The following is a 12,811-nucleotide window of genomic DNA, read 5'->3' on the forward strand; positions in this document are numbered from 1 at the left end:
AAGTTTGAATACGTATTTCTGGTAGCTGATGAATGGTATAATAGTGAGTGAGTTAGTGTGTGTGCATGTATGTGTGTGTGTGTGTATGTGTGTGTGTGTATGTGTGTGTTTAAGTAAAAGCTTCACCTATAGCAGGTTGCTAAGATAGGGGTATAGATCTTAGAAAATCAGAAAAGGTGTTGTTATGGTTTATTCTTCTTTCTCCCATCTTTACTGCCCCATTTGGGAACTCCCTCATCTAATTCTCTGTGAATTATAGTTCATTAAACTTGTGTACTTATTTACAAGTAATCAAGGAAGTGTTTTGCAAACTCACTTAAAAGTACTTGAGATGCTTTGTGTGTATATTTTTAATAGCAATATGATGGTGTCTTCCTAGGCAAAGTGAAGGAGTAAGTTAATTAATTTAATTATTATAGATGGCCAATCTGAATAGTTCAAGCAAATATTATCTCTTCCTCAGTAGGAAATTTTTCTGCTTGAATTACTCTGATAATTGCCTCAGGTCTCTACCTGAGTAGGCAAGCCAGTCTTCAGTTGTCTCTATATATTCATAGTTAAATTAGACTTGACTGAAAAACAGCCTCATAGGCATTTCCTGGGGAATTTGAAAGGTTCAGAGGGTTAAAACCTGGTAGCCCAGCCCCTAATCAACAAAGTGACAGCATTGTTGCAATTTCAATTAAGCTGTGTCTCTTATCTAGATAAGTTAGGTTTTGTGTTTGTTTTTTTGATCCTTTCAAAATGTATATTTTTTTTATCTTTGTAAGTATAAAAAATAGTTTCTTTTAGTGGGGAACACAATATTCAGCTAACACTTAATATTTGACAATTCTGAGAGATGTGTGCTATATCTACTCTATAGGTCTGAGTAGTTGCTTTTGGAGGAATGCACATGATAAAACACATTTCTTTTAGAAAAGAGGGTAAGATTTGAGGTAGGCTAATGCCCACTCCAGTGTTCTTGCCTGGAGAATCCCAGGGGTGGAGCCGGGTGGGCTGCTGTCTGTGGGGTCGCACACAGTCAGACATGACTGAAGGGACTTAGCAGCAGCAATGCCTGATGACCTTTCTAAAGTCCACTTTCTTTCCTCTAGATAGTCTTATTGAGAATGAAGTAGAAACATTGTCCATACTGTGGATTTGCTTGTGAATTTTAGAGGAATATATATATATCTGTATGCCATTTCATCACTGCTTGTTTTAACTCAGGGTTAATTCTATAGTTTTTTTTAGCCATCTTAATTAGAATACCATATTCTGAGACAAACCAATCAATACAAAACCCATTTTACCCATGATAAGCAAAACTAACTCCATTAACTTCAGCAACCGTCTCACCTAAGAAGTGAGGGAAGGCTGTATTTACTAGCAATTTTCTTACCCTGAAAATTGCCTATCTCATGCATTTCAGAGACTCAATTTGAGCAAAGATTTTTTAGTGAAGAGTATAACAAATAAGCAGAAGTAGAATTTGGAACTTGAGTTCAGACAACTCAAGATTGTACAGTATAGTCAATTGATAGAGAGAAGGTGACAAAAACAGGATAATTTCACACAAATCTTCACCTGCCTGAAAAAGGAAAAGAACATGGTGAGGAGAAAGGATTCTCCCTACCTTTGGAAAAAATTATCATCACTTGTACCAAATCTTTGAGCACTTTGCAGAGTCCAGAAGTAACCTGAGGTTTATAGTAATTGCTTTGAGATATTATTGGTTCAAAGGTATTTTAACCCTAGCACCTCATTTCAGGAAAGCCATGATCTTTTGATAGTTGGGTATCTTTAAAATACCTTTCACTGTTACACTAAAAAGTGTGCTATGGTAGTTTTGACTGCATAGAAAATGTCAATGTTTTTGTGAATACATTTTGTTTTCTGTTTGGGGGCTCTCTAAAGAAATGTTCTTTCTCTTCATTTATTTACCTGTTCTAGACTCTGGGGCCATGGAGATTCAAAAATCTCCTTTTCTTGAAGAGCTCCTGATCTGGTGCCAGTGATAGAGGGATTATGCATATTAACACTCAGAAATGTAAATGTAATTAGAGGTTTCCACCATGTTAAAGGAAAGCAGATTGTACATTAATTTACTTCATTTATCAAAATAATATTTTATCTAATCTTATGCCAGTGTTCTGTGTTTTACACACTTGATCCTGTTTAGACCTTATAGTACTCGTGTAAGTAGATATAACCAGTATCCCCATATTACAAATAAGGAAACTCAGATTAAAAATTGTCACATTTCTGAGCCAAGGACACACATCTACTGAATATCAAAGCCTGGATTCACATCCAGGACTTTTGGATTCCAGAACTAAGTTCTTTACATATTAGCTTAAACTTCTTCTCTGTGCAAGAATCATATAATATGCATGCATCAGAGACTGTTCAATAAAGAACATGCTTTATAATCTTTATCTAAATTTATTCTTATTCTCAGTTTTTTCATCTGCTTTACACTGTTAGTATGTTATATCTCAATAGATTTGAGAATTATGAATAATATTTTTAAATGGATAACAAATATTTACAAAATAAGTATGTTACCCTGGATATATAAAGTCACAATCTTTCGGTTTAAAGCTTAGAAATATGTCATGACTCAGAAATCTCCTTTATACATTCTTCAGAGTATGTCTAATTTTGGTGGAAAATTAGTTCAAATCACTATTATACTGTCTAAATATTAGAATTTAAATATATTTAATACTATAATAAATTAAGTAATCCATAATAAGATATTTTCTGTTCAAAATATGTATGAGCTTTTATTATAAAGTTTCAAGGCTATATCATGTATTTGTCTGTTTTCTTCAGTTCAGTTTAGTTCAGTCACTCAGTCATGTCCGACTCTTTGCAACCCCACGAATGGCAGCACGCCAGGCCTCCCTGTCCATCACCAACTCCCGGAGTTCACCCAGACTCACATCCATCGAGTCAGTGATGCCATCCAGCCGTCTCATCCTCTGTCGTTTCCTTCTCCTCCTGCCCCCAATCCCTCCCAGCATCAGAGTCTTTTCCAATGAGTCAACTCTTCGCATGAGGTGGCCAGAGTACTGGAGTTTCAGCTTTAGCATCATTCCTTCCAAAGAAATCCCAGGGCTGATCTCCTTCAGAATGGACAGGTTGGATCTCCTCGCAGTCCACGGGACTCTCAAGAGTCTTCTCCAACACCACAGTTCAAAAGCATCAATTCTTCAGCGCTCAGCCTTCTTCACAGTCCAACTCTCACATCCATACATGACCACAGGAAAAACCATATCCTTGACTAGACGGACCTTTGTTGGCAAAGTAATGTCTCTGCTTTTCAATATGCAATCTAGGTTGAACATAACTTTCCTTCCAAGGAGTAAGCGTCTTTTAATTTCATGGCTGCAGTCACCATCTGCAGTGATTTTGGAGCCCAAAAAAATAAAGTCTGACACTGTTTCCCCTCTATTTCCCATGAAGTGATGGGACCAGATGCCATGATCTTCGTTTTCTGAATGTTGAGCTTTAAGCCAACTTTTTCACTCTCCACTTTCACTTTCATCAAGAGGCTTTTTAGTTTCTCTTCACTTTCTGCCATAAGAGTGGTGTTATCTGCATATCTGAGGTTACTGATATTTCTCCCAGCAGTCTTGATTCCAGCTTGTGTTTCTTCCAGTCCAGCGTTTCTCATGATGTAACCTGCATATAAGTTAAATAAACAGGGTGACAATATACAGCCTTGACGTACTCCTTTTCCGTTGTTCCATGTCCAGTTCTAACTGTTGCTTCCTGACCTGCATACAGATTTCTTAAGAGGCAGGCCAGGTGGTCTGGTATTCCCATCTCTTTTCGAATTTTCACAGTTTATTGTGAACCACACAGTCAAAGGCTTTGGCATAGTCAATAAAGCAGAAATAGATGTTTTTCTGGAACTCTCTTGCTTTTCCCATGATCCAGCAGATGTTGGCAATTTGATCTCTGGTTCCTCTGCCTTTTCTAAAACCAGATTGAACATCGGGAAGTTCACGGTTCACATATTGCTGAAGCCTGGCTTGGAGAATTTTGAGCATTACTTTACTAGCATGTGAGATGAGTGCAATTGTGCGGTAGTTTGAGCATTCTTTGGCATTGCCTTTCTTTGGGATTGGAATGAAAACTGACCTTTTCCAGTCCTGTGGCCACTGCTGAGTTTTCCAAATTTGCTGGCATATTGAGTGCAGCACTTTCACAGCATCATCTTTCAGGATTTGAAATAGCTCAACTGGAATTCCATCACCTCCACTAGCTTTGTTCGTAGTGATGCTTTCTAAGACCCACTTGACTTCACATTCCAGGATGTCTGGCTCTAGATGAGTGATCACACCATTGTGATTATCTGGGTCGTGCAGATCTTTTTTGTAAACATAGATCCTTCTAAATTATATTTCTTTCTGAGTGTGTTCCACTTACCCTGTAGATGTATTATAAGGTAATGTTGATGGTGAAGATGATAGTGCAGTGATCAATATTGGAGCATGATAAGCTGTGTTCTATTCACTATTCCAAGTGCCACCTATATATTAGCATTTTTTTCTTTTTTTAAATTATTAATTTATTTTAATTTAAGGCTAATTACTTTATAATATTGTGGTAGTTTTTGCCATACATTGACATGAATCAGCCATGGGTGTACATATGTTCCCCCAACCTCAACCCCCCACCCACTTTCATCCCTTTCCCATCCCTCTGGGTTGTCCCAGTGCACTGGCTTTGAGTACCCTGTTTCATGCATCAGCTTGGACTGGTGATCTATTCCACATATGGTAATATACATGTTTCAATGCTATTCTCTCAAATCATTCCACTCTGGCCTTCTTCCACAAAGTCGAAAAGACTGTTCTTTATATCTGTGTCTCTTTTGCTTTCTTGCATATAAGGTCATCATTGCCATCTTTCTAAATTCCATATATATGTGTTAATATACTGTCTTGGTGTTTTTCTTTCTGATGTACTTCACTCTGTATAATAGGCTCCAGTTTCATCCCCCTCATTAGAACTGACTAAAACCTTGCTTATAGTTTATTTTTCATAGCTGAATAATATCCCATCATGTATATGTACCACTGCTTTCTTATCCATTCATCTGCCAATAGACATCTAGGTTGCTTCCATGTCCTAGTTATTGTAAACAGTGCTGCAGTGAACACTGGGGTACATGTGTCTCTTTCAATTCTGATTTCCTTAATGTATATGCCCAGCAGTGGGATTGCTGGGTTGCATGGCAGTTCTGTTTCCAGTTTTTTAAGGAATCTCCACACTGTTCACCATAGTGGCTGTTCTAGTTTGCATTCCACCAACAATGTAAGAGGGTTCCCTTTTTTCCACACCCTCTCCAGCATTTATTGCTTGAAGACTTTTTGATGGCAGCCATTCTGACTGCGTGAGATGGTACCTCATTGTGGTTTTGATTTGCATTTCTCTGATAACGAGTGATGTTGAGTATCTTTTCATGTGTTTGTTAGCCATATGTATGTCTTCTTTGGATGAATACTGGCCCATTTTTGGATACATTTGGCTCATTGTTTGATTGGGACATTTATTTTTCTGGTATTGAGTTGCATGAGCTGTTTGTATATTTTTGAGATTAATACTTTGTTAGTTGTTTCATTTGCTATTATTTTCTCCCATTCTGAAGCTGTCTTTTCACCTTGCTTAATTTCCTTCATTGTGCAAAAGCTTTTAAGTTTAATTAGATCTCATTTGTTTATTTTTGCTTTTATTTCCATTACTCTGAGATATGGGTCATAGAGGATCTTGCTGTGATTTATGTCAGAGAGTGTTCTGCCTATGTTTTCCTCTAGGAGTTTTATAGTTTCTGATCTTACATTTAGATGTTTAATCCATTTGGAGTTTATTGCATTAGCATTTTAATGTGATAAAACATCTATGAGGTAGATATTATGCCATTGTGGCCAAGTGACATTAAATGTACTGTTGCTAATATCCATTAAATCTGTTATTGTTTATGCACATCTTAATGAATATTAGAAATTCTGATGAGAACATGTAGCAGTTTACAGAGTAGCTCCACCTGATCTTCCTAGCCATCTTTGATATAGAAGAGTCAGGTGTGATTATTGGCTGGTCCTAGATTATGGGTCTAACAAATAAATAGGGTCAGAACATTGAGTCCAGAGCTGATAGTCTTTACATGCACCAAACTCCCTCAGTATTTGTCATATATAGCTTTGGAAAGCAACACATAGTATCAAAGTACAAATTAGTGTTCTGTGTGTTTAGGAGTCCTAAGGTTATGATCCTATATAAAAGTTTTGCTATGAAGAATGAAATAAACTATCATTATGAAGACTCTATGGGTTCCCTAAGATCAGAAATTAATGAAAACTTTTTCTTGAAGTTGTAAAATTAACATAAACAATATTTTTTACTAGTATTTATTTTCTCAATATGTGTTCCTTTTTCTGCAAGAAATTAGACATCATTTTTAGAGGTTAACTGTATTTTTGTGTTTAATGAAAAGCAAGATTATTGAGTAGTATTATAGACTTTTATGATAACATATTGCCAGGAGCTTAACTGAGATGGGAGGGACAGAGATGAATTGTTAAGTATTGGAGAAGACAATTAAGGAAACAAGCTAAAAAATTAAAGACAAGCATTTAATCACTTATTATGGTGATAAAAGTACGAGTCTAAAACCAGATAGAGTGCTGACTCCTTTGTCCCGTTTTCCTCCATGGAATGGGGGCATTGGTCAAGGGTCAAGTGTATTAGCACAGGGGTAAGAGAGTCTCTCTGTTGAGGGAGCCCAGAAGAAATGGCTTGGGAATTCTTATGGACCTTGTGGTCCAGAAGAGGGAAAGGAGGAAGAGCTGAGAGTGAGAAATACTGCTCACTTAGAGAGAGGAATAGTGTCTTCAAGTTCTCTCTTTTCTTTCCCCCTATTCCATATTCTACCCCACCCAACCAGTAGATCTCAGCCAAAGCTCTTGAAGAAGACCTGTATTCAGAGCCTCAGATTCAGAGGCCAGGGAGTAAAGGCACCTGGGCTGAGCATGCAAATATGCAAAGAGAGTGACTGGTAAGGGTGCCTGCGACCTAGAGTACAACTTCCTTCAGGAGAGCAGCACACTGGCTGTACACCATGTCTCCAGTGGGGAGATCAGCCTTCTCCCATGAGGCCTACCAGGGAAAGCCTTTGTAATTGCCAAGGGTTGGGCCTGAAAAATAATGCAAAAGTTTTTAACCAGACTCCTCACATAAGATTTCAACTATATCCTTAGCCAAACCATACTTATCACATGGTTATCTGCTAAATACAAAATCCTCCTTCCCACCGACTACAAACATTCCTAATGAATCCTGCTGCTACTTAATGCAATTTACAGGATAAATGGACTTAAACTTTCTTTTTTTCTTGATGAGGAAAGTTGTAATGATTCCTGATATTTAGAGAATTGTTGTAACATTCATGTTCTTTACTGTGGCCTTTGTCAAAATCTCCATATGCTTCAGGCTAAAAGGACCTGCAACTTTGAGATGACTTTTTATCCAATAGACATTATACTCTCTTCTATCACCTTGACCTCCTTTTTATTTTTTAAATTGTACTTCTATCTTTGGAGTTATTACTAACTGAATATAATTGCTTTGTTAAGCAAATACATTATATGCTCTTCAGAATGCCTTGGGGCTTTAGTAATACTTCCTACACTAACAATTATGATTGGGAGGAATTTTAGTATGTACACAAAATACATAGAGAATATAGATAAATATACATAGAAGGCTTGATTCTGCTAGTCTTTCATGAGATCTGGGGGAATTTTTACTCCAGAATTTCTACAGTCACTCATATTGGGCCAACTTAAAACTTTGGCTGTGAATATGAAAGGTAAAATACAGTATTGAGTCTCTACAGAAATTAAGGAAGAGGAGGGTCAATATACAGGGCCTTTGAGCTATATTTCAATATCTGTTAAGAATTGAGGGAATAAGTTGTAAAAGGATAATAAGGCATGCATCATGGCTATAAACTTATTATCACATAGCAAACTTGAGAAAAATCTATTAGTTATACCAAAGATGTTTATTAAAAATCACCCCAGATTGTTACTGTTACTGTTTCTGTGTTTTGTTTCATCTCAACTGTTCAAATTACATTGCTTCCCGGATTGTGATAAGACCTAGGAGACAGGATTCAAGAACCCTGAGCCATGAAATCAGAATGATAGTGAAAATTTGGATAGCCAAATATGGGAGTAGCTGGGGGTCTCAATATGCACAACATCTGCTGAAATTAAGAAAATGAATGTTTTAAAATTTCTTTGGAATTACAGAAGGAAGAGATTGAGAAAAGAGTCCATCAACTGAATGATGATAAATGACAATTAATTACATTAATAATTCAGGGTGTCTAAAAGCATTATTCATAGTGTTCTGCCTAACAAGCTGTCTTGTTTTATTTTAGTGAAAAAATGGTGATAAGGGTTTTTATGGATTTTCTGATTATCATAGTTCTCAAACTCTATTTTCTCTATAAGATCTTAAATATTTCCATGTCAATTCTTCTTTGTTAGTAATTTTTCAAGTTCTCATATTTGAAAAACTCATTATTGATCCATGAGTTACCTTTGAAATATGCCTTTATGCTTGTGCTTGAATCACTTGTAATATTAATAATTACATTTATTGAGTTACTGCTATGAATTACCCACTTTACATACATTATTTTATTTAATCTTTAGACATTTCTATAATAAATATTATTACCTACATTTAACAAATGAGGAAATTGAGGGTCAGAGGAGTTAAGGTGCTTGCCCACATTTTGCACGTAAATTGTGTGACAGGATTCATGCTCAAGCCAAATTGACTCTAAAACTTATACACCATGGTATGGCTCCCTTCTTCCAACTACAACTCAGAATAACTAGATAAGCAACATAAAGGGGGTAAAAATGCATGTTATGGACTCAAATCATATGGTTTATTTGGAAAATCTCTACCTTATAAACAACTTTCAATGAGTGAATCCCAAGACTTTATTGCCTTTAATGTGCTTCTGGGTTTCCTTTTTTGGCATGGTGATTTTAATGTTGCCTTTCCTCATACCAGTGGTTGAAGATAAAAATGACAAATCTTGAGGGAAAATGATCTAATAACTATAAGGCAAACAATAAATTGAAGGCTGAGTATTTCAACTTGCTGAAAATGTGAAATAGAAAACATAAGATCCTGAGATGCATAAGATTGTATAGCTGTATAACTTCAAATACTTTAACCCACAGTATGAACTCGGTCAGAGATAGGGAACTCAGAACATAAGCATTATTTTTCTGAGTTATTTAACTGTACCTTACAGATACGACTGAGTGACTTCACTTTGACTTTTCACTTTCATGCATTGGAGAAGGAAATGGCAACCCACTCCAGTGTTCTTGCCTGGAGAATCCCAGGGACGGGGGAGCCTGGTGGGCTGCTGTCTATGGAGTCGCACAGGGTCGGACATGACTGAAGTGACTTTACCAGATTTAGACACCTTCATTTATCTAGAGAAAAGAAAACTATGAAGTAGGGGGAAAAAAAAAGACGCCTTGTTGACTTTGGTATATAAAGTTTAAGACCTTACATTGGATTAAGGCACTACCTTTATCTTTTACAAAGATTGTGTGGGTGTCTAAAAGTATAACACTTTCTGAATTTTTAGTTTTCATCTAATTAAAATTTTAGAATATGGAGTGTTGATAATAGGTTTTAATATCCAGTAAAAATAGTCTCTATATCACCTTCATTTTCAGTGTTTTTCTGGCTAGTATGCTGCTTTTTTTTTAACAAATTCGAAAATCATATATAGTTATATAAAAGCAAAACCAGAACCAAACTTATTAGTTTTATTGGTGGCACCTGAAACCTGTTGTTACCTTAAATTGAAAGGATGCCTTTATGATGCTAATCTTTTTTTTTTTTTTCCACAAGAACCTGTCAAATCTTTCATGTGTACAAATCTTCTTTTGTGTCTTCAGTACCATGATAAGTTTTCTTTTCATAGATACTGCACATTTCTTATTAAATTTATCCTTAGGCACTTTTTCTTTCCTTTAGTAGGTAGTCATTGCTTTCATTGTATATTGTAATTGGTTGTATTTTATGTGTGTGTACATATGTAGAGTTGCTATTTTATACATATATATATTGTTATATATATTTATGTATATTTAGAGAGAGCTTCCGGAGAAGACAATGGCACCCCACTCCAGCACTCTTGCCTGGAATATCCCATGGACAGAGGAGCCTGGTGGGCCACAGTCCATGGGGTTGCTAAGAGTCGGACACGACTGAGTGACTTCACTTACACTTTTCACTTTGATGCACTGGAGAAGGAAATGGCAACCCACTCCAGTGTTCTTGCCTGGAGAATCCCAGGGATTGGGGAGCCTGGTGGGCTGCTGTCTATGGGGTCGCACAGAGTTGGAAACGACTAAAGTGACTTAGCAGCAGCAGCAGCAGCAGAGAGAGCTTCATATCATATGAATGTATTAATTTCATAACTAAAGGTGTTACTGAGATTTTTATCTGTTATAGTATTTTTTAATTGATACTAGGTTTTGCAATTTAAAACCTTATCCTCTATTTTCTTCTTATCAGTTTTTATGTTACTAATTTACATCCCTTTCCTAATCGTACAGGTTGATACCTACAGGAAACAAAAATAATAGTGCTGATATGATTCCTTGGTTGGGAAGATCCACTGGAGAAGGGATAGTCTACTCACTGTAGTATTCTTAGGCTTCCCTTGCATCTCAGATGGTAAAGAATCTGCCTACAATGCAGGAAACCTTGGTTTGATCCCTGGGTTGGGAAGATCCCCTGGAGAAGGGAAAGGCTACCCACTCCACTATTCTGGCCTGGAGAATTCCATGGACTACAGTCTATGGGGTCACAAAGAGTCGGACAGGACTGAGTGACTCTTACTTCAAGTAAGTTTAAGAAATCACAGAAAAGTAGCAATGAGGGAAAACAATCAAGCACACAGAAAAATCTGAAATAAAATAATAAAGAAACATCCTTAGCAAAGTGAAAAAAGTTTTCACAAAAAACTTTTGAGTACTTTCCTTTTCAAGAAATGTTTTTAATCTTAATTTATCTAATTTGTCACCACATTATACTTTATCTTCTCTAGTGACTTCAACAGACATTCATATTTTGAGAAGAAAGGGAGAAATAATTTAAAAATCATCGATATTGCCTTGTAGGATTCAATATAGAGGCTTGGATAAATTCTTGATATTGAGCAGTAGGCACATTTTAAAGGAGTAAATAGAGGCAATCCTAGAAAAAATTTTTCAAAATACACCTTTTCAAAAAATGTATCCAAATCATTGTCTTACTTACATAGCATTAGATTGGATTACTAAAGGAAAATAAACAGAAAACAATGACGCTGAACCCCAAAACAAAGCAGCCCTTTAGAGTTTTGTGTTTTAAAAAATAGGATACGGATAACCTGTAAGTTTTGAAATCAAGTTAACAAAGTAACATGCCCTTGGCAAGCACAGTCACTGCATCATTTTTATTGCCTGCTTCAAGATTTTCTATACTAAATACCAAATTAAGAACTGAAAACAAGAAGATATTCTCTACATTTCCCAGAAATAATAAAACGTTATTTTATATGTCAATGCAAAAAGATGAAATTAAAGTTAGGAAAGAATGGACATGGAATGGTAAAAAAAAGGAAACAATTAAGAATGTTAAATCAAAGCCAGATGTTAAATTAGTATATGCAATGCATGCTGTGATTCCCCATCACTTAGAGTTGTTTAGTCAATTGACTAGGAAAGAATAGAAGAGGAAAAATGATGGTTATTGGCAATTAATTCTGAGCATTTAATTCTGTTTTTAATGTTTTTCCTTTCCATGATGAACTTCAAAATGCTCAATTATTTAAAGTTCATTGAATTAAATATCTTTTCCAACAAAATTGTAAATATATAAAGGTAAATAAAAGTTTAAATTGAAATGTAGACAGTATGATACACAAAACATACTTATAACTATTGAATAAAGAATCTCAGGTAGATTTAAGAATGAAGGTTTTGGGGAAACTGTAATACTTTTTTTTGCTTTTTTTTTCCTTTTTCCTTCTCTGCATTTTCTAAGTTTACTTTAGTGTGCTTATCTTTGTAAGAAAAAAATAAAATAGCTTATAAAACTAGGTTTATTGTCCAACTAAAATATATATTGGATATAGCAATCTATGATAATTTTATGAATAAGACCTATGCCGAATTATATACATATTACCTATTTGTATTCTTTTTAAAATTAAGTAATTAAAATTTGAAGGATAATTGCTTTACAGAATTTTGCTGTTCTCTGTCAAAGCACAACATGAATCAGCCATAGGTGACTCACCCCTCCCTTTTAAAACTCCCTATTTGTATTCTTAAGCCAACAAATTGATATGATTTATTACCTTCACTAAAAAAGAATATTACATAGATTATCAGTTTTCTCTGTATCATCTTATAGAATTTAATCTTCTGCCTATGACATAAACTTTTTCAGAAATTTCAGCAGTTTTATGAAGCTATAATAATATCACTTATTTAATATCTGTGTTGTAAAAACCAATATTTTAATCAGGTTATTCTGCTTTTAGGAGAAATAACTGATGCCATAATAGCAAATATTGGTCATATAAAAATATTACTGTGGAGAAATATGTTTTATATAGGGATTTGTAGAAATTAAAAAAAAAAAAAAACCTTTTAAGAAATATGTCTAGAAGTTCTTTTGGTAAGTCAAAGAAAATAAATTCAAATAAATCTGTCAT

At 35.3% G+C, this 12,811-nt stretch overlaps 1 protein-coding gene across 8 annotated transcripts in view; it reads left to right on the plus strand.

The window, feature by feature from the left end:
- Positions 1-12,811, plus strand: part of NAALADL2 (N-acetylated alpha-linked acidic dipeptidase like 2) — a 1,274,580-nt gene that overhangs the window by 1,104,199 nt on the left and 157,570 nt on the right. The window lies entirely within an intron of this gene.

Source organism: Bos grunniens, chromosome 1, assembly GCF_055505025.1.
Source record: "Bos grunniens cultivar Pamir isolate PY7600 chromosome 1, Bosgru_T2T1.0, whole genome shotgun sequence".
Lineage (NCBI taxonomy): Eukaryota > Metazoa > Chordata > Mammalia > Artiodactyla > Bovidae > Bos > Bos grunniens.